Raw genomic sequence first — 26,808 nt, 5'->3', positions numbered from 1 at the left:
TGCTAAAGGCAGTGATCTCGGTAGCAGTGGATGTTGAGTTCTTCTTTCCCGTGGACGTGAGAGCCAGGCCACCAGTGTACAGGAGGATGCTCATCCCTCCGTTCCCTGTGGCAGAGGTGCTATGATCAGGTACCAGCTGATCCCCAGCCAGGAAAGGAGTTCGCAAGGCTTCTTATACCCCTTGAATTGCTTCCTAGTCTCTACAGGACTGTTTCCACAAAGCCCAGTTTATGTAATAAAATCTCTGAATCTATGTGAAGCTCATACATTTTGAACCAACGGCCCCTGTCAGTCGGTAGCCTCCCAAGCCAGTGAAAGAGGAAGACGACTTTCTGCAACTTTCTTCAGGCATTCCGAGAATGGAATCGTGGTGGACGGCAGCGTGGTTACCCCTGACCTTGCCTGTTCCCCTTGCACCACAGGCCCCGGGAAGCCCAGGTGTGTAGTTCTGCGGAATCTCCTTGCGCCTGGCGAATAGCAAGGAAGCAAGTCAGAACCGCTCCTGGTGCCCGATTCTGAAGGGCTGGGGCCTTGGGCGGCAGGAACAACTGCCGAGGCTTGGGGTGCAGGGGCCTGGTTTCTGGGACACAGTGCTTCACTGTCACTTAGGACTCTTAGGGCCCGGGTGCGCTGTGTGAGACCAGGTGACAGACTGTGGGCCCCGTGAGCCCTGCTCAGGGTCTTGGCATCGCACATGCTCAAGGCTATGCCCCTGCCTCTGCCTCCCGCACCACCCTGCCAACCTAGAACGCTCCTCCAGTGTTCCTCTTGGCTTGACTTTTTTCTCTTCTTGCTGCTGTTTCTCCCATTTCCAAGGCCAAATAATTCTCTGGCTCCCGCAGACCTTCTGAGTCTGTCGTTGCGGGAACGAAGGCTGTTGTCTCAAACAGATCCCGTGCCCCGCTGGGAAGACCTCTGGGATTGGGGAGAAGTCGGCGCTGAACAGGCCGTGAGCTCCTGAGTCAGACAAGGTCTCAGAGCTGCAGTCTTCTTGCCTTGGACGCTTACCCACCGGCCTGGGGAGAGGGATGAAGACATTTAACAACAGGTCAACGAATAAAATTAAGAGTAAGTAGTTGTTATGGAGACTTAAATCAGAGATCTCTTAGTCCGCAGTGTCAGTATTAGGTTTAGGCTAGTGATGTTTCCTGTCTCCCAACAAATGAATGAATATATCCTTCTAATTAGGACCTTTGCAGTGTTGAAGCCACACCCATGACTTTGCCATCCTGAGAAGGAGGGTTGACCTGTAGGCAGCCTGCCCACTGAGAACAGGTCATTCTCCCTGCTGTCTATACCCCCTTGCCTCAGGGATCCATCTAGGAACCCTCTGCCCACAGCCCTGCAGCGTCCCCTTCTCTCTCTCTCTCTCTCAGCAGGGACAAAACCCCTGAGAGCAATCAGCCCCCTCAATGAAATTCTTCAGATACTTAATTTGTGCTGAGCAAGAGGCCAGGCTTTGGGGGGATACAGAGATGAGTGAAATCTAGTCACGACATCCCATCCCTCACCTTTTTTCAGAAGCTCTACTTCTCATGTGGAAGAGAGATTTGCAACATAAAATTGTATTAGATACGATAGAAAAGAGCTTAGAGTGGAGCTGGGCTACCTCTTGGGGCATACGTGGTGCCAGATCTGCAGAGGTGGTGACTCAGCTGCGTCTGGAAGATGAGTGTCCAGGCAGTGTGGGGGAAGGGCATGGCATCTAGACAGTGGGAAGAAACAAAGATGCAAAGCTTTTAGAGTGCTTTCCGGGTCGAAAAGGTATACATAACTCACGGATCAAAGAAGAAATTGCAATTGAATTAGGAATTAGAAACTATTTTTAACTAAATGATGAAAATGCTAGAAATTGAAACTTGTCAGTTACAACGATAGCATTACTTAGAGGGCAAGTGATAGCCTTAATGCATCTACAGAGTTGTGAAAAGAAAAGGTGACAATTAACTAAGCATCTATTCCTAAAAGGCATAAAAGGGACAGTAAAGTAAACCCAAAGAAAGAATAGTAAAATAATAAAGATTAATTAATGAGAGCATAAATTGATGAAATAGAAAACAAATATACAAAACAGAGTCAATGAAGCAAAAGTTGTTCTTAGAGACAAATAATGAAAACGGTAAGCCAGATAAGACTGACAAAGTAAAATGAGAAAACACTAATCACCTTATAAGGAATTTAAAAGGATACATTACCACAATTTCCAAAGATGTTAAAAAGATCATAAGACAATTATATGTGACTTGATGCCAATTAAATATAATATTGAGATAACATGAAAAATTTTCTAGAAAAATACAACTTACACGAATAGAGAGGAATCTGTTGTCTGCCAGATGGTCCTGGTTCTCTCTTCCTCTTCACTACTCCACTCTACTTGGTTTAGCAGGACTCAGCTGGTTCAATGGAAAAATACAAGATTTTAGCTGATCCTGGTGTTAGTGTGCCAACTTCCTACACAATTAATGTCAAAGCTCCACACTCTCCTGTCTTCCATTATGATCGTTTCCTTCACCAAAAAGCTTCCACTGTTATGTGGTCCCTCTAAATTTACCTATAAATATGTGATATGATATAGAAAGTCTCTTCTGGAATACTTGGTAAGGTGTGTCCAACTGTGTCCAGCCCAAGAACATGCTTCCTTGGGATAAAAAAAATTGGGGGAATTGCAGACACCCTGATGCATTGTTTGTAACTTCTCTCTAACAAATCTTACTTTACACTTATACTAGTAATATTTGTCCTCATCCTCTGGCTTAGTTTTATTAAAATTGACACAAAAAGAAGTCAAAGTCATGAATTATCCTTTAACTATTGAAGAAATTGAATCCATAATGAAAAATTTTGCCATTAAAAAAAAAAAAACAACTCCAGGCACAGATAGTTTTTACATGTGTTATACCAAACATTTAAAAAAGAAATAATGTAAATTATTATTTTTATTATATCTTACATAAACAATTCAGGAGAATAAAAACTAAAACAAGTGGTACCTTCCCTAACTCATTTTATGAGGCTAGTTAAACTTCATATAAAAAATAACAAAGACAATACAAGAAGAGGGAAAAAAATCAGTCCCATCTCACTTATTAACGTAGATTTTTAAACCATAAACAAAAGTAATAGTAAATCGAAATTCAGCAAGATGTATAAAAGAATTGATGTTAGCTTAGGTCCATTAATGTTCTTGGGGATTCCTAAATCTGCTAAGACACCTCCTGTTGACTATTTCTTGGAGTGGATTATTCTCGTCATTCTCGATCTACATTAACTGAAGAAGTGGAAAATTGGGAGGGTCACCTCATGTCCTAGATTATAGGTCAGTAGAAAGCACCTTGAAGCAGTGTTGACCCATGAGGGTCAGGCCCTCATTGAGTGGGTTTGGAGACACACCTCAATCACGTGGTTTCTGTTTTTTAGGAACTTCATACGATGGGCACAGTCATTCAACACTGAGGGCCATTCTAACAGCCAGTGCCAATGCTTCTCCGGGCACTGCCCACACCCAAGGGCTACAGGCCAAGAGGACACAGGGTACAGGTCTTCTGAGGAGGAATCCTGCCTCCTGTTGTACAGCAGGCTGATGAGTTCTCGCTGCAGCACGCCTGGGAGCTCCCACAGGAGGCCCATCCTCAAGTGGCAACTCATAGGCTTACAGGTAGTCTGGGTGTGGCTGTTCAGATGAAAAGTATTAATTAAGGCACACCATGGCGGAAGGGGGTATAGCTCAGGGGTAGAGCGTTTGACTGCAGATCAACAGGTCCCCAGTTCAAATCTGGGTGCCCCCTGTTTATTCCTAATTTTGGCCTTTTAAATGGGTACTGCATTTCCATTTTTCCTTCCTTATTGACATCAATGTAAAGATATTTTTTTTTTTCCTGGAATGAGCAAATGGTGAAGCTTTAATATGGTGGTCGCGGTTCTTCACTCCAAATATAAATTAGAACCACCAGAAGAGTTCAGTAAAGTGCTATTTCCCAGGCCCCACGCCAGACCATTTGAATCAAAACGTCTGCGGGAGAGCCCAGGTGTGGTAAAAGCCCCCCAGGGCTCCTGGTCTCCAGCTAAGTTGAGAACCAGCTTTAGCAGAGCTTCCGGGAAGCCTTCTCAGACCCAGAGTGCCTCCCCCACTCTGCCCACCATCTTGTGTTCTGAATCTCCTCGGATTCATCCTGTGTGTGCACCATTTGTCACCTGACCTTAAGAGCATCTTCCAGGAACAGTGGTTATTTCGGCATATCGTAGCTTTCTTAATTTTCTCCTTCTCAGTCCAGGCATTCTCCCTGGGATGGGCTAGAATGGCTCTTCTATTTCCAAGCCAGGTTCTGTGGCTCAGGAAGAGAGCCCTCAGGGGGCTGAGAGAATTTGCAGAGGATGAAATAGTAACCTGTGAAAGTGTAACTTTAGGCTGTATAACTACTGAAGACGATGTCATGTCTTATTCAAGCTTTAAAAGCACACTTCGGCGGAAGAAACCAGTGAATTTTATCAACCGTCTCAAAACTGAGGAATGTGATGGCTTTCTATGGTGTGGAGACCCAACAGCTGAGCATTTGGTGGCTAATCTCAGACTTCACTGTGGGTTCAGAGAGACCGCAGGTAATTCAGAAGTACAGTTCATATTCCTATCATCCTTTACACTAATTGTTTCTTATGGCCTCTCTCACAACTACCTAAAATACATTGCAGGATCCTTTAGGTTTTTAGAAATAACAATAGTTTATACTTTAGATGGGCTAAAAACAGATTCTCATAATAAAACTATCTGACAGCAAGGAAGTCTTAATTTTTTTTTTATATTGAATAGCAGGAAAGCACAGCAGAGAAATAACCATTTAAGACAGAGCACGGGCAAGTCTAGTCTTCCTGAAGACTGTCTAACTCAATAAGTTGGCACACAGCTCTTTGTCTAACTCCCTGGGTTGTAAATATTCTGTATCCTCTGAGTTCTCTTATCAGCACACAACATAAGTGTCCCAAAAAACAAAACTTCTTTCCTCTTCAGGGATGTGCTTCAGTTTCCCTTTCATTATAGCCGATTCCTTTTGTTAACAAGAGATTTGAATGTTTTAATTAGCTTTTTTTTTTTTTTCTCAAAGAGGTGGCCTTTGTATTCCAGTTTCATAAATACTTGGAGCTTTGGTTTAGAACCTGGTTGCTTGCCCCTTTCCTGTCCCAGCTCCACCTCTCCCATGACACCTCCTTGATGAGACAGGTAAAGCGTTAACAGGAACGAGCTTAAAATTAAGGGCTGGCCTCTGAATCCCCCTGCCAGCTGTGGGAACAGCACAGTTCCCTGAAGAACGACAAACCCCTGCATGCTGACAGGCACCCTACGGCCTGCACAGAAAAATATAAAACCCCAGCGAGACAGAAACTTGGGGCAGCTGTCTACACTGGACTCTGCCCCTGGCAACTCCTCTGCCCGTGCTTCTCTTCTTAAATAAATTTTCTAACTTCTACTCCTTTGTGCCTTGTGAATTCTTTCACCACCCACGAGTAACCACAACACTCCTGATATTGAAAATAACCTCTAGTGGCAGCCTTCATCTCACCTTCTCGTTTTACTTCAGGTCCTGCAACCCAATCCTGCCAGCCCTGCAGCCACTCTGTAGAACCCCCAATTCACTGGGAGAGTTCTTCCTCCTTCACCTTTTCCCTAAACTCCCTTTTTTACACCTCCTTGGACATCTGATGCCCAGTATTCCCCTGAAGATGTCCCTCTCCCTTCAACCTCCCAACCAGAGAGGGCACCTTCTCCCCGTTCCCATTCCTTATTCCCCATTTTGCCCATTCTAGGTTCCAGGTCCTCAACTAACCCTCGACACTTCTCCTTTAAAATCATCTCGATATCCTTAAACCACACTCTCCTCCTCCTCCTAAATGTATGCGCTCATATCTGGGACTCCCCAACTTAGTGAAAGAATCAGGATAAAAATCGTATTTTCCTGGTCTCCTCCTGTTTTCATCCTCGGCCAGTGTACACATCACGTTAATGGCCCTTCCAGGGCTAACACCTTCTGAAGTTTCCGTCTTAGCTCTGACAGTGTTCACAGATTCCACCCCACGGCAGCTCTAAAGAGGCATGGTGAGACAGGGATAGAGTGTTCGCCCCCCTCCCCCCACTCTAATCTGTTCTATCTTCTTCTTGGCTGTTGGTTGGGTGCACGGCTTCACGGAAGAAAAACTACATTTCCCAGCCTCCCTTGGAGTTAAGTGAGGCCAAGTGTAGTCTGGTCAATGAGATGTAGGTGATAGTGACGGATGCTCTTAAAGAGAGAGGCTGTCTTTCCTCTTCCCCTTTCCTGCTGGCTGGAAGATAGACATGATGCTAAAGCAGGAGATGTCATGTGGGACCATGAGGAGACCTTTGGAATGGAAGCCATGTAGGCCGGAACAACCAGGAAGAAGGAATCGGGTTCCCTGTCTATAGACAACAACTACTAAAACGCTTTTCAAAGGTGTAGAAGCCCCCCACACCCATGCATGTTTCAAGATTTTGTTCGTCGAAGGGAGTCATTGTTGATTGGATGGGCAAATCACATGTGATAAATCCTCTCCAGCTTTCTTGCCTCCTGCTGTCTATGGATTCTTTCTACATTACACCAAGGGATCGCTATTACTGCAAATGCATTTAGAACTGGCCTCCTGTGAATCCTGATTCAAGTCAACACCTGGGCAAACAGGTTTATCCCAGTTGCTCTATTTATGGTATTTTAAATAGAATGTTAATTGGGTACACTCATAAAAACAAATTCAGACTTACTTAAAATTATACTCTTTCTACTTCACAAAATACTTCAAGAATCCGCATCAACATGTGTTCTCTAGATTTTTCTCGATATAAATTAGCCAGTTTGGAATTATTTTGGTGTGTGAGTCTTCACCTCCCAGCAATGGGTGCCCAGAGTCAGCTGACATCTTTCTGTCACTAGATCAAGAGACAATGAGGAATGGGGCAACTGATCTCTTACAATGAAAACCCCTCAATCTGGGCCATTCAGCTTTCAGACAAGAAGGGGGGCTGGCTTGGCTGGCAAGAGAGATTCTGTAGAGCAGGCTGTTTGGTATAATTTGAGTTTTCCAAATGCTCTCATAAATTCACGTTACAATTTGTGAAGTCCCATTCTCTGTTAATCACGGATCTATCTTCAGCAAGGAGACTGGTGAAAGCTGGGGGTTCCACCAATATTAGTCTGACAACTCTCAGGATCAGCCTTTACTTTTATTTTCAGCTATTTCAGGTATTCTGTGACGGGAGATAAGAGTTGATCTCGATATAGTCAGAGAAAGTTCTGGGTTTCCAGCCCATATAAACTGACATTTGAGCTAATTATTTGCTTTCTTTAAACTGCTAGGATCAGCCATTCAGTCCTGAAGCCATGTCTAGTATTCCAAGAGAATTCAATTTATCCCTAGGGCACTGTAGGCAAAATTCACTCAACTTTTTCTACTGTCTGATATGAGCACCTAGACTAGCATCCCCCAAACAACGAAGATTTTCATTATCTTCAAGATAAGGCCAGATTACCAATCCACATTCCCTTCTTCTAGAGAAAGAAAGAGAGAGAGGTTTCCCTAAAATTCAAGGGGAGGACTTACCTGGCATTTTAGTTTTCCTCAGCCAGAGACAGGACCCTGTCTTCCACCAAGACTGAGACAATTGTGAATTCCCAAAATGGAGATCAGACGGCTCAGATGCCGGACAAAGAAAAAAATTAATATTCACAAGACCTATGAGAACTGACTCGGCCTAGGAGAGATTGGATTTATCTAGAGCTGTAGGTGTCAGGAGAGGCTTTCTGGTAAACATCTGACCTGCCTCTTCTCCCGCTCTTCCTTGCAGGCTGAATGAATGGGGTGGGAAAAGCTGAAAGGAGAACAAAGTGTTCAGTGGGTAAAACTTCAGCTGAGTAGGGGGCACCCGGATTTGAACCGGGGACCTCTTGATCTGCAGTCAAATGCTCTGCCCCTGAGCTATATCCCCAGCTGTTTGCCTGGGCCTAATAAGCACCCTTAACCTATGAACCACACCTTGGCTGTCATCACCTTGAGATGTGTTCTTGGCAGTGTTCTGCCATTACACACCCTGCGCACTGATGCCCCGCCTACTGTGCCCGCCCCCCACCCCCAACTCAGCACACTTGATTGACACTTCTCCTCATAACAGGTATCCTTCTTCCCCTCGGTCCCTGGCTGAATTCAGGCACCAACATTGAAATCATCGAGGTATGAAACTAGAACATCCTTCAGACTCACCTAGAAGATCAAGACTCAGAACTGGCTACTCAACAGAGCCTTTGAGGTTGGGGGTGGGAGGGCAGTGTAAAAAGTAAAAGTTCTTGCGCCCCACTCGAGACCCCCTACACCAGACTCTGGAAATGGGACGTGGGGCAATGTGTGCTTCTAAGAAGCTCCCAGTGATTCTGATTCACAGACAGTTTTGGAGCCGTTGGTTTAATCTGTGCCTTCCTGGTATACTCGTACACCTGAAAACAAAAAAAGTCAGTGATTAAAATCATGCCCAAACAAAACATACCTGATTAATGACCCAGTCACAACTAGAATCCATGTTTATGTTTACAGGTCTCTCTGTGCTAAACCCTCTGGGCAGGAGACGAATGACCCCCTTTATGTCTTTCTTCTTCCCCCCGACTCCCTACTTGCTGAATTCCTCCATAAGTCAAATGGAAGAAGTAATCCTTCCATATGTCAGATGGAAGAAGTAAAAGAGGAAGGATGCAGTCCACAGAAAAGTGATGAAGTGGGAATGAGAGAGATTCGTGGTCACCACAGCACAGACGCAGGACAAAGTGAACATGTGGTCAGGACAACAGAGTGCCAACAGGTGACTCCTCAGCCAGGGACTGCTTTATACACAGTCAAATGCTCTGCCCCTGCCCCATATCCCTTATCCATTTAGCACCATTTCACTTGTGTTGTCCCGCCCAAGGATCCAATGTGTATTGTAAGTGCTCCTCATTTCTAATGAGCTATTGGGAACTGACTAACCTCTAGCTAGCTTTAAAAAGAGAGAGCAAGAAATCTAAAAAGCAACCTATAAAAAAAAACACGTTAAATTTTATAATTGACAGCTGACTTATCAACAGAAATGGTGGTATGCCGTTGACGATGGGAAAAGATTTTACAGTGTTGGAAGAAAACAGTTCAATTAGAATTCTATACAACAATAATTACTTGAAATACAAATGTATGAAAAAATCCAATTAAAATATCAGATTTTCAGACTGAATGAGAAAACACTATCAGCTACTTACATGAACCTCACACAGAAAAGTGGAGAGTGAAAGTATAAACACAGATATACTAGGCAAATACTAAACAGAAAGGCTGGTATAGCAATATTAATATGATGAAAAATAGGCTTTCAGTCAGTAATCATTTCTATAGATAAAAGGAACATTTTTAAATGATAAAGAAGTCAAACCATCAGGAAGCTACTACAATTCTAAAGCTAAATAAATGCACCCAATAACAGAGTGTTAAAATATAGAAAACAAAAATGGACAGATGTGAAAGGAGAAATAGGCAAATCCTTAATCATAGTGGAAGATTTTTAACACAACTTTCCCAATAGCTGATAAAATAGGCAAATAAAATGTTAGCAAGGATGTGGAGAAGCTGAATAACGGAACTAACAAACATGACCTAATTTGCATATATATAATTTATTTTCACAAAAACCAGGATACCAGCAAAAGAGAAAGACGTTGTGAGAAGGTAGGGGACACAAAGGGATCCTGGGGTGTGTGGAATGTTGTTTTTGAGCTCGGCAGTCGATACATGGTTATCTATAAGTATTTATTACACTGTACTAAATTGTACATATATAAGTATGTCACAATTAAAAATCCATTTGTTGGTCCTTTCAGACATGGCTGGTGGAAGTGCACACCCATGTGTATTTTCCGGGGAGAAATTTGGCAATCAGCATAAAGGCATAAAATACGCATAAGCAGAAATTCCATGCCCAACAATTTATGTTAAAAGCAAACCCAGATGGAAAACAGAGACGCATTTTTAATAAGACCCCCTGCAGGCTGTCTGTAAGGGTGCAAATTCAAAACTGCGTAGATGTCCAAAAAAGGAAGGTTGGCTAAATAAATTGTAGTAGCAGCCATACAGAAGCATAGTAGGCAGCCACTACGAAACGTTTCCTAAAAGTTTTTTATTGGCATGAGAAAGTGATGTTAAGAACATAATGTTTTAATGTTAAAAACATAAAATAGGAAGAATAGTTTCATTTTTATAAGAAAATTTTATGCATACTGTAAACAATATCCCTGAAATGACCTATTTGCTTTTCACCAATTTAGTTTTAAAAAAAACTACAACAATTCCAATTTCCTGTGTCACTTAAACAAGAGGTACTTTTCTCTGAAAATAAACTGATTCCAACCAGAATCAAAATGGATCAGTGCAGGCAGGTCCTGACTGCCCGAATCTCACCTGCTGTCTCCCCGATAAGGCACGGAGGACCCAGCACCCAGACTGGCGGTCTCACAGCACAGGGCTATCCTGGTTCTGGGTCTCTGACCTCTTTGCATTTCTGCAGATCCAGACAGATTTTCTTACAAATCTTCTGTCCCTGCTCCTCTGGCTATTCTGAGTATGTCATCACGTTGCTCTTCCAATTACTACAAAATAAGAAGAGGGTGAATGAAGGCAGTTGTATCAGTGGGTGTTTGTTTTGTGTGTTTTTTTTGCAAATTGCTGAAAAATACTCTGCTTGATTTAAGAAAAGCATTTATTGGAAACACTTCAGAGAATTGCTAGGCAGCAAAGAACAAGGCTTGGGAAAGGCAGGACCAAGTCAGCCTCAGAGATTAAGAGGTCAGCCTCAGAGGTCACAAGAGCAGCGTCACCATGAGGCCAGAGTGGTCCAGGAATTGCAGCTGAGTGATCCAGAGCCAGCCATTCTGGGTGCTGCGTCTCTTGTCCTCAGCTCGGATTCCAAGACGAGAACATCTGCCTGAGGCCCTGGTGTCAGGGCGTGCCCACCTCCTAGTTACAGAAGGTCTCAGGTTCCAGTCCTAACAGACAGCAGCCAAGGAAAACCAGGATGTTATTAGGAGAGAGAAATGGCTGCTGAGAAGCCGAAGAAAGCTCCCAGATGTTTACGACATTGCTTAGTACTGAGACAGTTGCATCAAGAAATATATAGGAATGGTTGCTGCGTTTACAACATAAAAATAGCTATTGTCACAGCTGGACGTATGAGAGAATGGGGACTTTAGGAGTCTGGTGTTTCCCTGTTCTTTGTCTTTCGTGTCTGCCAAATATCCCTTTGAACTCAGCACCATGGATGTTTCCCTTACTACAAAAATCAACCTATTCTTGGATAAAAAGCAGAAAGGCTAGGTCATCACAGATATTGCAATGAGAGATGTCAAAGTTGTGTGTGGGTGTGTGCACACGTGTGTACGTACATGCATGAGTTAAATATTACAAAAAAGTTTGGGGGATTACTACACATATAAAAACATATATACATGTAGGTTGAAGTTGGCAACTAGTAACCACCTCTGTGTTCTATCTGACTACTCAGGAGACCCTTTGCGTCTTTTCTCATCCCTGGCACCATTACCTGGGTAACAGGAAAAACTCCCCGTAAAGGTGAAGGTGAGAACAGGATGGAGCCACTTGTCTCTCTCGTTTGAGGCGGTGGCCTGACATCCTCTGAAATGTCACTGGAATGGCTGTCACTGAGGTGGCAATTCATACAAGAGATGACGGAAATAGTGAGCCCAACTAGGATTGCCATTTGACAATGTGCTTTTGTTTCTTCAGCAATCTCCGTCATTCAGCAGTCATAGGGAAGTCTGCCCCTTTCCATCTGTGTCAGGAGAAGAGGATGTAGACATGTGAGCTTTCCATTGTATGTCTGAGGTTCCGAAGGCTGTCAGACTCACTTTGACCCGTTAATACTGTTGTGTAACAACAGCTGATCCCTGAAAGTTTTGTCTTTCAGTGGGAACTTTATTCCGAGAAGGAGTGAGACTCCAAACATTTAACCGTGGCCACAGCAGAGACACTGGCCAATCAGAATGGATGCCAGCCATAAAGAGCCATTAAAGCCCCCCCCCCATGAGTAAGTTATCTCCCGTCCCGGTGGCCAAGAGCATCTGGGTACTCAGTTACTCAGCCACTTGACCACCGATAGCCTGGAGTTCCCTGATTCTCAGCCCTGGACAGTCAGCTGAGCAGAACACCAATCCTACATCCACTCCCTTTCCTTTAAGGTCTTTTGCTGACAACCCACTCCCATCGTTGTAGCAGCCCAGGTACACTGTTACAGACACAGGAACTCGTTCTGTCTACTGAAAAAGATGAGATAGTTTTTGTCCGGGTGTCAGGGAGCTCCTAGCACTGAAAGAAAGCCTGGAGACACAGGCTCAGGAGCAGGGGCGAGCCAAGGCAACGCGGCCAGCCAGGTTCTCAGGAGAGGTACACTGGTCAGGGAGCTGCTGGACGATGTGAGAGTGCTGCCAACCCCGGAATTGGTGCCACTCAGTCTATGAGTGTGGTCTGAGTCAGGGCCACCTGTTTGGCCAGAAGGGCCAGGGGGACAGAGAGAGGAAGTAGCCTTTCATTTTGGCTTCTGCAGCTGCCAGCGGAGCCATCATGAGGACTCACACAATTGGGCGTCCTCAAAACATGAAAAGAGGGCTCAGAGGTTGCAGGGTAAGAGGAAAAGAAAATGCAAGAGAAACGCTCACCAAAGAAAAGTGAGCCATGGTGGGACTGAGTCAGGACGAAGAGCTGGTCCGGAGAGGTCCTGTGGGGCTGCAGGAGTGTGGGGAGGGGTGCGAGGAAGCCTGACCCCCTATCCTCCCTTCCCACCTAATTCAGGGTGCATCTGAATTTGAAGCAGCGACCTCTGGATCACCACTCAAGTGCTTTACTCAGAAACAACGCGTGTTGTATAATAAGCATGTTTCAGTTCTGACCTTTGATGCAAGGAGTCGAGTTATTAAACACTTACGAGCTGTCACCACACCTAGCAGCATTGTGCCACGACAATCTGTCACCACCCTGCCATGGCCTTGCCTTCCTCACCTTTCCCACGTCCTCCACCTCTACACACCTGGCCATTGTCTATGCCCACAGCCCAGCATCCACTTCCGTCAGTCCTGGGCTGAAGGCATAGCTTGAAAATCCTGGACGTTTGCCACCAGAGTGTTTCCAGCCACTTAGAATCGCTGGATGTTAGGACCAAGGTTAGCAGGGGAGTGTGCCTCCCAAAAACAAACTGCCCAGGCCCCAACTCAGTCCTACTAAGCCAGAATTTCTAGAAGGTCATCTGCATTTTTAGTAAGGTTGCCACATGATCCTGACACAGTCAGGCTGGGTAATCTAATTCTGGGTGTTCCTCCCAGCCGTAAACTTCAAAAAGCACCTCCTAATGAAGAACTTCTGGTACAAGCAGATTAATGACAGCACCATGACTTGTTCCAGATAACAGAAGTCACCTGAGAAAACTGACAGACCAAGAAGAATGGTGATGAGAGTAGACGCTAAGTCAGGAAGATCTTTTATCAGTATTTGGCAATAAAGCAAGTCGCCAGCAGGGGGCGCCCGGATTCGAACCGGGGACCTGTTGATCTGCAGTCAAATGCTCTACCCCTGAGCTACACCCCCTTGCTTGACTAAGGCTCCTCTTTAGCATACTTCACTTGTGTTGCCATACCTAAGGATTCCACACTGTACTGCAAATTCTGTTCATTCCTAATCAGTCTATGGAAATTGGCAGACCCATCACAAACCGACTAGAGACCACTCTTCTGGCCACGAGCTCACCTTTCCATTCCCCAGAAATCCCTCCCTTGTCTAACAGGCACTTTGCTACTCTGTAGCCACAACTGACTTCCTTCAATAAAGGGAAGTCTCTCCCTCTCCCCTCTCAGTGCCTGGCAGGGCAGTGCAGGAGGGGAGGAGTAACAAGGTGTAGGAATCATGTTTGTATTGGTCAACTATTTGCACACTAATGCTTCAAACAAATCCCAAAATTCAGATGCATGCAACAGTAAGCATTTATTTTCATGTTCAGAGGTGAGCAGCACGGATGCCAATCGGCATATCTAGGCTTGACCTGGTGGCCCTGCTTTTAAACTGTGGGTCCATCTGTGCTTGGGTTCTCTGTGAGCTGGACCCAAGTCTGCTCCATGTCTGTTCTTTCTGGGGTGGGGTCGGAGGAGTAGCAGCGAGCGGGGAACTTTTCTCTTGACAATGGTAGACATGCAAAAAGACAAGCCTGACTAACCAGCAGGGTTCAAGCCTCTGCTTGTATCACAGTGCTAACATCCATCAGTCAAAGCGAGTCACGGGACCAAGCCCTGAGTCAAGGGCAGGGAACTGTATTCCATTACGTTCCACTTCTAATGGGAAGACCTGAAAGTCTTATGGCAAAGGGCACAGACGCAATAAGTGAAGACATGGGGCCAACAGTTTCACTAGCAGGGCCTGCCCTCTTGGTCATAATTATTGACTTCTCTCCCATATGCAAAATCGACTCAGCTTTATTCCAAGGCCCCCCAAAGCCTCATTCAATCAGACAAAGACCGAGATCCTATGATCTACATTAGATCATGTGAGGTGTCGCTTGATCCAGAGACCTGTGCACTTAAAAGACAAGTTCTCCATGTCCCATGCACCCAAAATCCAGTGATGGTACAGGAGAAGACTTACTGCAATCAACATTTATAGGATGGGCTTGGCTGGGTGGGTCGGCTAGACGCTGTAGGTCTAATGGACCTTGGCTCTTCTCGGGAGTTGGGCTGAGGCTTGGACTATGCGTCCATGTGGGGGCCCCAGCTCAAGGGGGGCAGCTTACAGGGTAAACACAACTCATGGGAATGGTGGAAGTGCCAGAGGGCACACCTGCCGGATGTGGTCTGAATCCTAGCTGTGGGGAAGGGTCCCCCTTCCAAATTTTCTTGCTTGGGTCCCTCACCCCAGGGGTACCGTTAGAGGTTTCTTTGCACCTTTGTAAATACTTTGCTTTTATAGCACAATAATTCTTTATATTAAACTTCCCGTCTAAATCACTGTGTGGTTCCTGTCTCCTGGGCCCAGCCCAGGACAAAGGGTCCAGAGCACACAAAAACAACTGAAGACGTTGCTATTTAAAATAGAATGCGACATCAGGGAAGCCATTTGTCTGCATTTGGCAATAAAGCCAGTCGCCGGCAGGGGGCGCCCGGATTTGAACCGGGGACCTGTTGATCTGCAGTCAAATGCTCTACCCCTGAGCTACACCCCCTGGCGTGGTAAAAGCTCCTTCTTCCCCTATTTCACCTGTGTCACCCAAGCATGCCGTAGTGTACAATTAAATCCTAGTCATCCTGGTAGGCCTATAAAACTGGCAGACCCATCACAGACTGACTGGAGACACCTCTCTGGCAATGAGTTCATCCTTTCATTCCCCAGAGACCCCTCCCTTGGCTAATAGGCACATTTTCACTCTGGCCACAACCTGAACTGCCGGCTCCGGGTAGAGGGTACCAGGTTTAAGAACCCTAGCCCTGTTATAGCTTTCCTTTCTTCCTTCCTTCCTTCCTTCCCTCCCTCCTCCCTCAGCTCCACCTACTCTGCTCCCTCCTTCCCTCCTTCCCCCTCTTCACCTCCTGCCTGGCTTCTTCACATCTCGCACTCTCCGCTCTTGCCCCCCCTCTTTGGTCCTATCCCTGCCTGAGGCCATCTCCTAGGGACTTGACTGAACACAGGTGAGCCAGCGCCACCAGCGCCAAGTGGCCGCAGCCCCTGAATTCCTGGGCAGCACAACCCCGGAAACTAGTGCGAGGCCCGCGGCGGGCCCGGGCCCGGGCCTGTTGTCAGAGGTCTCCCTGTCCCTCGGCCCCACAGCGGGGAGCCCGTTTTCCTCCGCAGACCTACATGTCCATAGTGAGGGCACACGCCAGTCCTTCCTGAAGGGCACCAGGCCCTCCAGACACCGAGGCTTTAGAGGAAGGAGAGCAACCTCAGGGCTATGTCACTTGGCATCAGACCCTGTGAGATTCCCGAGAGACCACAGAGTACACTGCGCTTTGCATTGGAAGGTAAGTGTGTGTGGGTGTATGTGTGGGGGTCTTTTCTCATTCATATGCAGTTTATTTATATCATGCAGGTAACATTTCACTTCCAAAACATAATCTAACTTCTAAGTATTTATTCCAGTGAGAGCAACTCACGGCCCCCTCCATGATGTTTCCAACATAATCAACCTGCTACCATATTGCTGGCTGCTTGCCCAGCCTATAAAACAGCGTCTTTTTCTTAGGGGATACAATTGGAAAGTTGGGCACCCTTCCCTGGCAGTAGCCAGGTTCCTCTAGGTGAGGCAAAGTCCATCTGATGGACCCGGTTCCTGGCTTCCATGCCTGAAGTTTTGGTCCTTTTTCCGGAGGCCACAGAATAAGCCGTGGGTGGGTGTGAAGATGCCACTCTTTTCTGATCAGTGTCCTCCTGTTAGCTAGGACAAGTGTCTCACATCTGGCCATTCTTACTAAATGGTATTCTTGCTAAATGTTACAATGTAGCGTGGTATTTTGCAGATGCAACTGTAACCAGAGGAGCATGAGGGGAACCCAACTGGATAAATTTAGCCAACTGCAAAGAAATCAACATGGAATTAACCAAAGAGTGTATATAAGCAATGACTAAGCCTCCAGTCAGGTAGGCAGAGCTTTGGATGCGAATACCGGCTCCTTTACCTCCTGCAAGTAAATAAAACCACCTAAGAACCACCACATCTTGTTCTTGAGGAGAACACCCCAAGCAGCGAACCCCCTGAGTTCGGTAACACTACCTTTCACACGTGAGATGTAAGGATACTGTGAATTGAACTGACATTGTACTCCAGCAATCCACATGATCAAACCCCACTTTTGGTTTGAGGTGGTTTTTTTTTTTTAGTTATTCCGTGGCAAGAAATAAGACTCTACACTTGGTCTTGGCTAGAATAGATGGTTTATACATCTGAGCTTTATTTTCTTTCTTTGAGTTTCAGTGCCAACAGAATCAGCCGCTCTACAGTGCTTCCTGGTGTTCTATGGTAACAGTACACCGAGGCCTGGTCCTCACTGGGCCCTACATTCCAGGGGACCCAGGCAATATTCAATTCACCCGCTTTGTCATTGTGTGTCAGTGACTGCCAGGTCCAAATTTCCTGAATAACTAGCCAGATGTTCACTGCTTTTAGCCCCAACAAAACCAGATAATCAATGCCATAGTCCCCTCACTTCCTTCACTCCACTCCTAGTAGCCATTTCACACTGCCATCATTCTATCTCAAAAATAGAACCTGACAATGGCTGATTGAAAATGAATAAGGAAATTACTGGCAGGATGCCCAAAATCTCATAGCAGTAAAGGAAATGTGGAGATCTACATCCAGAAAGTGGGCGGGATTAAAGGGCAGTCAGGTGGTCAGAAGCATTTATCCCAAAATAGCATCCTGAGTGGAATCCCCCACTGGACACTGTCTGCAGCCATCGGCCCCGTTGACAGTGCCAGAACTCTGGTTCCCCCAGAATACATTCTGAACTCTTCCTGCTTCTGTGTACTTCAGCCCATGTTCCAAGTCTCAATCATATACGTGTGATTGGCTAAGCTTAGGGCACTGCTGGGGCTTATGAGAGGGCAAAATCTGGTACTTTTGCCTTTTGTAGTATATTTAGGTCCTACTTTCCACCAGAGTCCTACACAGCTGTGGATCCCCCCAATTAGAAAAGAATTTCAAATGTTGGCAGTATAAGATACTTATAAATCCCTACCGCAGGTATCAGACATGAGACTGAATCAATACCAGAATAATGAACGGTGGAAAATCGTGTTGTGCTGCCGGAGCCCGGGGAGGTTTTCTGACAAAGGCCTGACCTGCCTCTTGTCTCTTCTCTTCTTGCAGGAAGATGCAGTCGGCTGGAATGCCAACACCAAGTCTGAATAAAAATGACAGCAGGTCCATACAGTGGAACATTATTCAGTGATAAAAATGAATGAGTTATCTAGACATGGAGGAACCCTAAATTGCTAACTGAAAGAAGTATATTGCTAATTGAAAGAAGCCGATCTGGAAAGGCTACATACTATATGCTTCCAACTATATAACATTCTGGAAAAGGCAAAACTATGGAGGCAGCAAAAAAATCAGTGGTTGCCTTGGATTCGGAGAAAGGGAGAAAAGGATGAATAGGAAAAGCCGGGGGAATTTTTATGGCAGTGAAACTATCCCATATGATACTGTAATGGGGTATACATGACATTAGGCATTTGTCAAAATGAAGCCGACAGCACATCATAAAAGCCTAGATATGCTAGAATGTAGCGTTTAGTTAACATTATAAAATTAGTCCTTTTAAGAGTTGTAGCTGCCCTGGCTGTCATGAAGCAGCCTATAGTTTAAGATGAAGAAAGAATGTTAGTCATATACTGGGAGGCCTGCTTGTAAAGCTAAAGTTCCAGGAAAGAATAGAAAAGTACACTTTGCTGACGATAATAGAAGAATGTAGCCTGTTAAGCATATATGATGATGAGCTGTTTTTCCTGACTTAAACAGTAATTGAGGTCATTAGATAATACAGCTGTTTTGCTACTCTTAAGATAGTATCACTGACCCACAATCCCAAGATGTTTTGCAGCACTTTGGTTTGTTTGCAAGCAGGAAGACGGTGGACAGGATGTCCCCAGGAGCTAAAGAAATCAGATTAAGAAAATCCTGAAGCTTGCACAAGAACTGACCAATCAACACATCCCATCACCCCAAACCCCTTACTCATGATTTTTTGCCTTTAAAAATCGTCAGTTGTAAGCCAATCGGGAGTTCGGGATTTTAAGTGGTAGCTGCCGGTTCTCCTCACTTGGTGCCCTGAAAATAAAGCGACTTTAATTTCCCCACTGCAAATCTTGGGGTTCAGTGTTTGGTTTTGCTGCCTACTGGGCAGATGGATCCTTGTTGGGTTCGACTAAAAAAAAAACCAAAAAACTGTACAAACCAAAGAGAGAAACTTAATGTAAACTATAATACTTCAGTTAATAATAATGTATCAATATTCGTTCATCAATTCTAACAAATGTAGCACACTAATTCAAGATGTAATAATAGCGGAAACTGGGTGAGGGGGTATAAGAAAACTCTGTACTTTCTGCTTTATTTTTCTGTAAACCTAAAATTGCTCTAAAAAACAAAGTCTATTTTTTTTTTAATAACAGCAGGTAGGGGTTACTTGGGTTATGAATCAGAGATTACATGATTCGTGTATGGATGAGCCAATGTTGGAATCTAAAAGACATCTTTTCAGCCAGTAATGCTATCCAGAATTCTAACACAGCAAGTCACCGACATTTTCAGTGCTCTTCCATAAGCTGGGAGGTCTGCTACATGGACACCTTTCCCACCTGACCTCCTGCCTTCTTACATGAACTGAGAAGAGCTGACCGAACACACGCATCTACCATAGGGTCAGGACAAAACCTCTAATTCTGGAGGATGAAATCTTCTAATGAATCATTTCCTGAGCCAGAGGATGACACGACCTTTCTTTCCTTCTTTCCCTTCTTGAAGTTAGCCAAATTTTAAGAGCCACCTAACATGCAAGCAGAGTCATTAATTTGGTGGCTGACAGCTCTAAGGTGACCACTTGTGTGATGCAGGATGGAAAGAAAACCAGCAGGGGGCACCCGGACTTGAACCGGGGACCTGTTGATCTGCAGTCAAACGCTCTACCTCTGAGCTATACCCCCATGCCAGCCACTGGTGCCTAAATAGCATCATTACTCTATACTGTATCCTCCAGTACATTGCAATTGCAGTTCATTTTCAAAGAACCAGTGAGAACCTGCAGAACTGCGTCCCCCAAAGTGATGCCCTCTAGTCACCAACAAGAGGGAGATAAGAGCCATTGGCTTAGTGGGAGGGTCCTAAACCCAAAGTCAGGAAGACTGATTCAGCTGCTAATCCTGTCAACACACACAGAGCTCGGTGACCTTGAATCTGTTCCCAGATGGCCACTGTGAAGGGCACAGGCTAGTGACTCTGAAAGCCCTTCCCGTATAAATGTCAGTATCAGTGTTTTTCCAGAAAGGGCAGGCATGCAGCGACAGCTAGGGGAACCTGTTGCTTGTTGCAGCGGGCTTGGCAGCTTCCAGGAGGCCCAGCCTGAATGAACATCAGCGGCAAAAATTTATAGGACTACGGAGCACGACCTCACAGGTGCAAGGCATTATTACTCAGGCTTACGTATATAGCTCAGGGGGAGAGCATTCGGCTGCCTGTCAAGAGGTTCCTGGTTCAAATCCGGCTGCCCCCTGCTGTCTTGTACTTTTGCTCACTAGAGCTAATGTTGACGATTCAGCTCCTTTGGCTGATACTGTCTCCCCAGATCTGGGGGCAAGTCAGGGGTAACTTAAAACCCTGTCACTGAGCACCAACCACAAACCACAGTCCCTGAGCGGTAGGTTCCTCCAACTCTGACTTTTTATTTCACTTACCACAGGTCTTGTTCTCTGGTTCAGGTTCACTTTTTCCACATGTTTTCATTGCCCCAAATCAGTGGTGTGGTGGTAAGTGTTTAACCACCGGCATTTAGGGAAGGGGGTATCACTGATTTTCAGTGTTCCCCAATTTCATAGTGTAAATAATCTCACCACGGCTGACGTCAAGCTACAAAAATAAGATCAATGAACATTCACAAAATGTGGTGATCCTCACAAAAATAAGATGGTGAGTTGGGAAGATACGCTCACAATTGACTCTCTGGTGCAAGCCAGCTCAAGCACACCTTCCTGACCCACCTTCCCTGTAGATACATGGGCTCTTTCAGTTCCACTCTATCCCCAGGCTTACTGACATCAGAGCAGTGGTTATGCCCGTCTGTTCATCCATGAAATCCTCCATTCAATCAAGACGTATTTGATTCTTACTCAATGCCAGACACAGGAAAGACAGAGCTAAGAAAGAACTGTCTTGTGGTGAGCAAAACAGTCAAACGAAGAAATGGTCACGTTGCTGATAAGGATACCTAGACAACAGAAGAAGGGTGCTAGTCTAAAAATGAAAGGATTTCTGTTACCAGCAATATGCTAGACGAGGTCATCTAAAACCGATCCTATTTCAAAACACCGAGAAATGCAAGATAAAATATAACAAATATCCATTCATGGGTATAGCTGAGCTCTCATGTCAGTAAATGATATCTCAGGGGTGGGGGTGGGGGGTGAATTAAAACACTGAGAGGTCAATTTGAACTGATCCCGAGAATTCCTGGGTGGTTATGGTGAGATAACCTAGGTGTTGTGTTTTAATAGCCATGTGAGTCCGGGAGATTAAGTCTTAGACCTGCAATTCCCTTTCCCCATATACAGTCAGACTCTTAGAGAGTCATACCATTAGTAAGAAGAAAAAAAAAGTGGGCTAGAAAAACACCAGCACAAGAAACAAGAAGTCTTTCTCTTCTCAGGAAGAAGGGGGCACCTACCCTGAGAATTCACAACCTCAGATGTATCCTCACACATGTTAGGATGTTGAACTTACAATCCTGGCATGGTTCAGAAACTCTCTAAGCTAAAAGTTAACATAAACAGTGTGCCCAGGCTAACAATGTCTCCAGAGTACCAGAAGAGGCAAACACAGACTCTGAAGGGTGTGCCTACAAAGTCAGGCCACACAGAACTCCCGCTGATGAAACCTGGCTTAAGATGGGCTCAAAATTCAAAATAACAAAATATACAAGGAATCAGTCTACCATGAGCGAAAACCAGCAGACAAAATAAAGAATATCAGATAGCAGAATTATCAGATAAATACTAAAAAGTAAATGTGTTTAAAATTATTAAAGACATAATGAATTGAATATATGAGAATATGTCATTTTTTAAATGACGAAGCATATTTATCTAAAATGAAAAACACAATAGCTGAAGTTAATAGTATAACAGCAGATTAGTATCTAAAAACAAAAAAAATACAAACCATAAGAGAGTGGCTAAGAAAGGTAGAGGAGAGAATGAAGTGTTCTGAAAAAACGTCACATATAAATTCTGCAAAGAGAAAATATAAAGGAGAAAAGGCAATGTTAAACGATAAAATGCCTGAAATTTTTCCAGACTTGTACAAAGACACAATATCTCAGATTTAGGAATCATGAGTTCTAAGAAAGTTAAGTAAAAATAAATCCACACGTAGGCACATTGTAGTGAAACTTCATAATACCATAAACAAAGAGATGATCTTACAAGCAGCCAGAGAGAAGAGACAAATCATGTGCAAAGGAATAATCAGACTGACAGCAGACTTTTCAACAGGAGCAATGAAAGTCGGAAGACAATGGAATACAATGTTAAAAGTGTGAAAGATAATAATGTAATTTAAAAATTCACTACTCAGCTCAACTATCACTCTGGAGTGAATGAAAAATAAGATATTTTCATTTAGCTGAAAACATTTACTTTTAACATATCCTTGCTGAAAGAACTTTTAAAAGTCATAGTTTAGAAAGAAAAACACTGCACCCAGAAGGAAGGAGAAACGAGAAAAAATAGTGAACAGAGATACTGCAGTCGTGTGCCACGTAACGGCTTGGATACGTTCTGAGGAATGCTCCATTGGGTGATTTCATCATTGTGTGAGCATCACAGGATGCACATACACAAACCTAGATGGTAGCCTACTACATACCTAGGCTATACGGTATAGCCTATTGCTCCTAGGATACAAGCCTGCACATCATATTACTGTACACAACAACACGAGATTAAGTCAAGCACAAGAGAAACTGATGCGATCAAGAGAAAGGGCAAACACAAGATGCCTGAGGCTGCTGCTGGCAGAACACAGTCGTTTATGATCATTATCAAGTATTATGCACTGTACACAATTGTATCTGCTATACTTTTATGACTGGCAGTGCAGTAGGTTTGTTTACACCAGCATCACCGCAACACAGGTGAGTGATGCCCTACGAGGTTACAATGGCTACGGCATCACTAGGTGATAGGAATTTTTCAGCTCCACTTTAATCTTATGGGACCACTGTCATATATGTGCCCATTGTTGATCAAAAAGTCATTATACAGCATATAACTGTAATAAGCCCATAAATCTAAACAGCATAGGATATGTACATATATATATATAAAATCTACATATATATAAAATGAGTATATATATATATATAAAATGTATATATATAAAAGAGGTGAGGGGCTTAAAAATAAGATTTAACTAAAAAATTACACATAAGACAGAAGGGAAATTATATGATTAAATTAATTTACTAAAGCCCTTCTATTGTTTAGGAGGGTGGAAATAGTAATTAATGTTAGACTATATTAAATCAAATGTGTGTGTAAAATTTTAAATAGTAACCTCTAAAAGCATAGAAAAGGAAGGCATAATTTTCAAATCAGTAGAAATAAAAAGATGAATAAAGGAACATTAATCAATCCAATAGAAGGAAAGAATGGAGAAAAAGGCATAAAAAAGAATCAGAATCAATAGAAATCACAAAGTAAGATGGTAGAAATGAATAAAAAATACATTATTATACATAATATAAAAATACAGTCATAATAAATGCAAATGAACTATTTGCCAATTAAGATAGAAATTGTCGTACAACAACAAAATCTAGCTGCACGCTCTTATAAAACATCTGAAACATAAATATACAGAAAGTTTGAAAGTAAAAGGATGGGAAAAGATATATCAAACAAAAACTAACCAAAATAAAGTTAACATAGCTATATCAATATCAGATAAAATGGATTATAGGTTAAAAGTATTATTATGGTTACAAGCATTACTTCATAAAAATAAAACAAACACTTCCCCAAGAAAATACAATTCTAAACTGGCATATACAGTCTCAAAATATATAAAGCAAAAATTGTCAGAAATACATGGAGAAATCTGACTAACGCACACTCTTAATAGATTTTAATACATCTTTTTCAGTCTCTGATAGATCAAAAAGGTAAAAATATATAGGACACATATACAACACAATCAATAAGCTTGATTCAATAGCACTAACTAAATCCCTACGGCCAACATGAAAATATACATACTCTTTTGAAGCAAACATGGAACATTTTCAAACATTTATGGCATACTTGGCCACAAAGCAAGTCTCAGAAAAGCCTTTAAAAAAAAAAAATCAACATCACATGCTACATTCTCCTACTATAAGGCAAAACTCAATAACAAAAAAATAAGAGAGACCCATACATTTGAAAGCTAAAAAGTATTTTTCAATAACCTCATGGATAGAAAAAGAAATAATGAAAATCAGAAAATTTTTTAAATAAATAGTTTAATTGCAGCCCATTTTCACATGGAGGAATGGACAGTACCATTTATCCTTAGAGGAAGCTCGCTAATTTGTTTGGGTAAACAGTAGCTGGCTGGTTCACCAAAAGCCAATTCATACAATGACCAGATAGCCAAAGCCAAATATGATGAAAGCTAAACCACTGAATATCAACTGGCTGAAAAACCAATTTGAATTATTGAGAATGTTTTTAACAATTTGTTCCATCTTTGGAACAAGTTTGTTTTGCCTTTGTCTCTTGTCCAGAGGTGCTAAATGACACTTTAAACCGAATTTAGGACAGTTCTCCAAAATCACTTTGCAATGCACATACAGAGGCAGGGATGGATGCAGGAACGGGGTCAGAGGTGCAACTCAAGGGAGTAGGAGGGAGGTTTCTCAAAAACTGGGAGAATTGGTCATTCAGCGAATAGGATATTTTGCTCCAATGTGGATTGCTTTTAGCACCTGCTGACCCAGAGTCTATAAATAGAGCCCAATCCTGGTCAGGTAGGGGGAGGTTGAGTCAAAGGCGTGTCAATACACTGTACATGATAAAATAAAGGTGTGTCTTTCTTGGGTAAAGTTTTCTTTTCCAGTTAAGGGATTTTAAAGTAGGGTATGGGGAGGAGCTAGAAGGAACAAGTTACTGGGAGGAAGTTGACCTCAGCAAGAAGGTGGTACACCAGGGTCAAAGCATAGGCAAGGGACTTACCACAAGTTTCTGTGGCCTTAAGGGATCCTGAGATCAGATGTTGAATTTTAAGTTGTCCTTTTCCATGTCACAATACCCTTATGATATCTTCAAATCCTCCTACAGATGGCCACGCACACACCAGTCCTGTGTCAGTGATTCCTTAGATATTGTCAACAAAAGTTCACAGCCACCAATCTAATGTCAACAGGAAGCCCCAATCCGGAGTAAGGAAAGAGGAGAAACTTTATTCAGAGGAACAGTTAACAAACCAGGGAAACACAGTCTCAGGTGGAAACTCAGGAGACAAAGGGGAGGCCACCTTTTATAAAGAAAGTTCCCGCCCTCGTTCCTAATTGGTCCATTTTTATGCAAATCAGAAATCCAAATCTGCACAGTCTGATTGGTCCAAATAGTGCTGTCCTGATTGGTTGGCTTAACGTGTTGATTGGAGTCGCTCTGATTTGTCTGTATAGATGCAAATGAAGATACAGCTGCACAGTTCTGATTGGATGTGGTAGGTCTCAGGGTGGGCTCAGAGCGCAGGAATGCAACGCAGGAGGTTGGCAGTTCAGTCGGTGACTTCGTTGAAATACTGTGCAGTGCCTGAGACGCCTCTGTCAGCATTGGCTGCTAGACTCTGGGCCCAGTTAATCACAAGGAGTCCTTGGCAGCTATATTCCTTCCTGAGATCCACAGTATGAAGGTGTGGGGCTGGGCCGTGAGAGTGGGCTCCTCTCAGCCTTCCCTTGGAGGCCAGGCTAAGCGATGTCAATATTGTACCCCAGAGTTCTGGGGGGTGACCAGCAGCAAGCCAGCAGAGATCCACGGCAAGCCAGAGCTGCTACTGGGACTAACACTGGGACTGCTGGACGAGAACGTCCCCTTCCCCAAATATTCCGAGGAAGAGGACCTGTGGGGAAGGGGGCGCAGGGAAGACGGCTCTCTGGGCAGCAGGCTTCTCTTCCCCGGACCCCACTTCCTCTGCCTCTGCAAGCTTCTGTCTTGCAGAGCAGGTCGGGCTCCTCAGACCCACCTTCTCTGGGCGGCTCTAACAGGGGTCCTCCTCCAGACCCGGAATGAGGCTCATGGTGCTCAGCCAGGGTCCGCTCCCTCGGAGTCCACCACTCTCCGCAGGCTTCCTGCCTGACGAGAAGGCTGGGGGCCCACGCTCAGCTCATTCTTCACACATTTATGAGGGTCCACTATGTGCCAGGAACTTCTGAGGTTACCACAGTCCACCAAATAGACCAGCAAATAGTCACCCGAAGTACACGGGGTCAATGCTGTGGTGAGCGAGGGAGCGGGGTGACACCTCAGGATGCGCCAGGGTCCTGGCAGCCACTCCCGCCCGCCCACCCACGACCGTGGCCCGCGCCGTCCTGCCTGCAGCCCCCTCTCCACCTCTGGGCACTCGCTCCTCACCTACGCCCTCCCTGGGGCCCGGGTCACGGTTGGTTTAAGAGACGCGCCCTCTGAGAGGCGGTGCCCTTTCATCCTCACCTGGCACAGAGGATGCGCTCAGTAAATGTTGGATGCAAGAATGGATGGATGGATGCGTACACGCGGGCAAGCACACCCGAAAGTGGCCCCCGGGCGGGCCCCGGCGCCCAGCCCCTCCTGACAGCTTCGCGTGGTCGCGAGTTGAGGCGGTGAGGACCCGGCGTCCACCGGGAAGCCGGGGGCTCGCCCCACCCGCGGCCAGCGCCGCGGCGCCCTCTGGGAAGTGTAGTGTGCGCCTGCGCCCGGGGGGCCGCCGAGGCTGGGGGTCTCCGGGCGGAAGCGGGA

At 44.5% G+C, this 26,808-nt stretch overlaps 1 long non-coding RNA gene and 5 other non-coding genes across 7 annotated transcripts; 1 reads left to right on the top strand and 5 right to left on the bottom strand.

The window, feature by feature from the left end:
• Nucleotides 1-688: 688 nt before the first annotated feature.
• Nucleotides 689-10,652, bottom strand: LOC117018029 (uncharacterized). 2 transcript variants are annotated; one of them, XR_004422156.1, is made up of 5 exons: nt 10,471-10,652; nt 8,260-8,489; nt 7,603-7,870; nt 2,307-2,396; nt 689-1,016 (listed from the first exon to the last, which is right to left on the bottom strand). It is a non-coding gene; the product is annotated as an uncharacterized LOC117018029 (long non-coding RNA). The 2 variants fall into 2 exon arrangements; XR_004422157.1 differs by lacking the exon at nt 689-1,016 and adding an exon at nt 1,609-1,661.
• On the top strand, nt 3,717-3,788 carry TRNAC-GCA (transfer RNA cysteine (anticodon GCA)). The gene has a single exon. It is a non-coding gene; the product is annotated as a tRNA-Cys (tRNA).
• On the bottom strand, nt 7,916-7,987 carry TRNAC-GCA (transfer RNA cysteine (anticodon GCA)). The gene has a single exon. It is a non-coding gene; the product is annotated as a tRNA-Cys (tRNA).
• A 2,938-nt stretch (nt 10,653-13,590) lies between the features above and the next one.
• TRNAC-GCA (transfer RNA cysteine (anticodon GCA)) lies at nt 13,591-13,662 on the bottom strand. The gene has a single exon. It is a non-coding gene; the product is annotated as a tRNA-Cys (tRNA).
• A 1,549-nt stretch (nt 13,663-15,211) lies between these two features.
• Nucleotides 15,212-15,283, bottom strand: TRNAC-GCA (transfer RNA cysteine (anticodon GCA)). The gene has a single exon. It is a non-coding gene; the product is annotated as a tRNA-Cys (tRNA).
• Nucleotides 15,284-19,689: 4,406 nt separating this feature from the next.
• TRNAC-GCA (transfer RNA cysteine (anticodon GCA)) lies at nt 19,690-19,761 on the bottom strand. The gene has a single exon. It is a non-coding gene; the product is annotated as a tRNA-Cys (tRNA).
• Between the last annotated feature and the right edge of the window lie 7,047 nt (nt 19,762-26,808).

This window comes from Rhinolophus ferrumequinum, chromosome 26, assembly GCF_004115265.2.
Source record: "Rhinolophus ferrumequinum isolate MPI-CBG mRhiFer1 chromosome 26, mRhiFer1_v1.p, whole genome shotgun sequence".
NCBI lineage: Eukaryota > Metazoa > Chordata > Mammalia > Chiroptera > Rhinolophidae > Rhinolophus > Rhinolophus ferrumequinum.
Note: the sequence above shows the minus strand (reverse complement) of the source record. Positions and strands in the feature narration are given on the sequence as shown.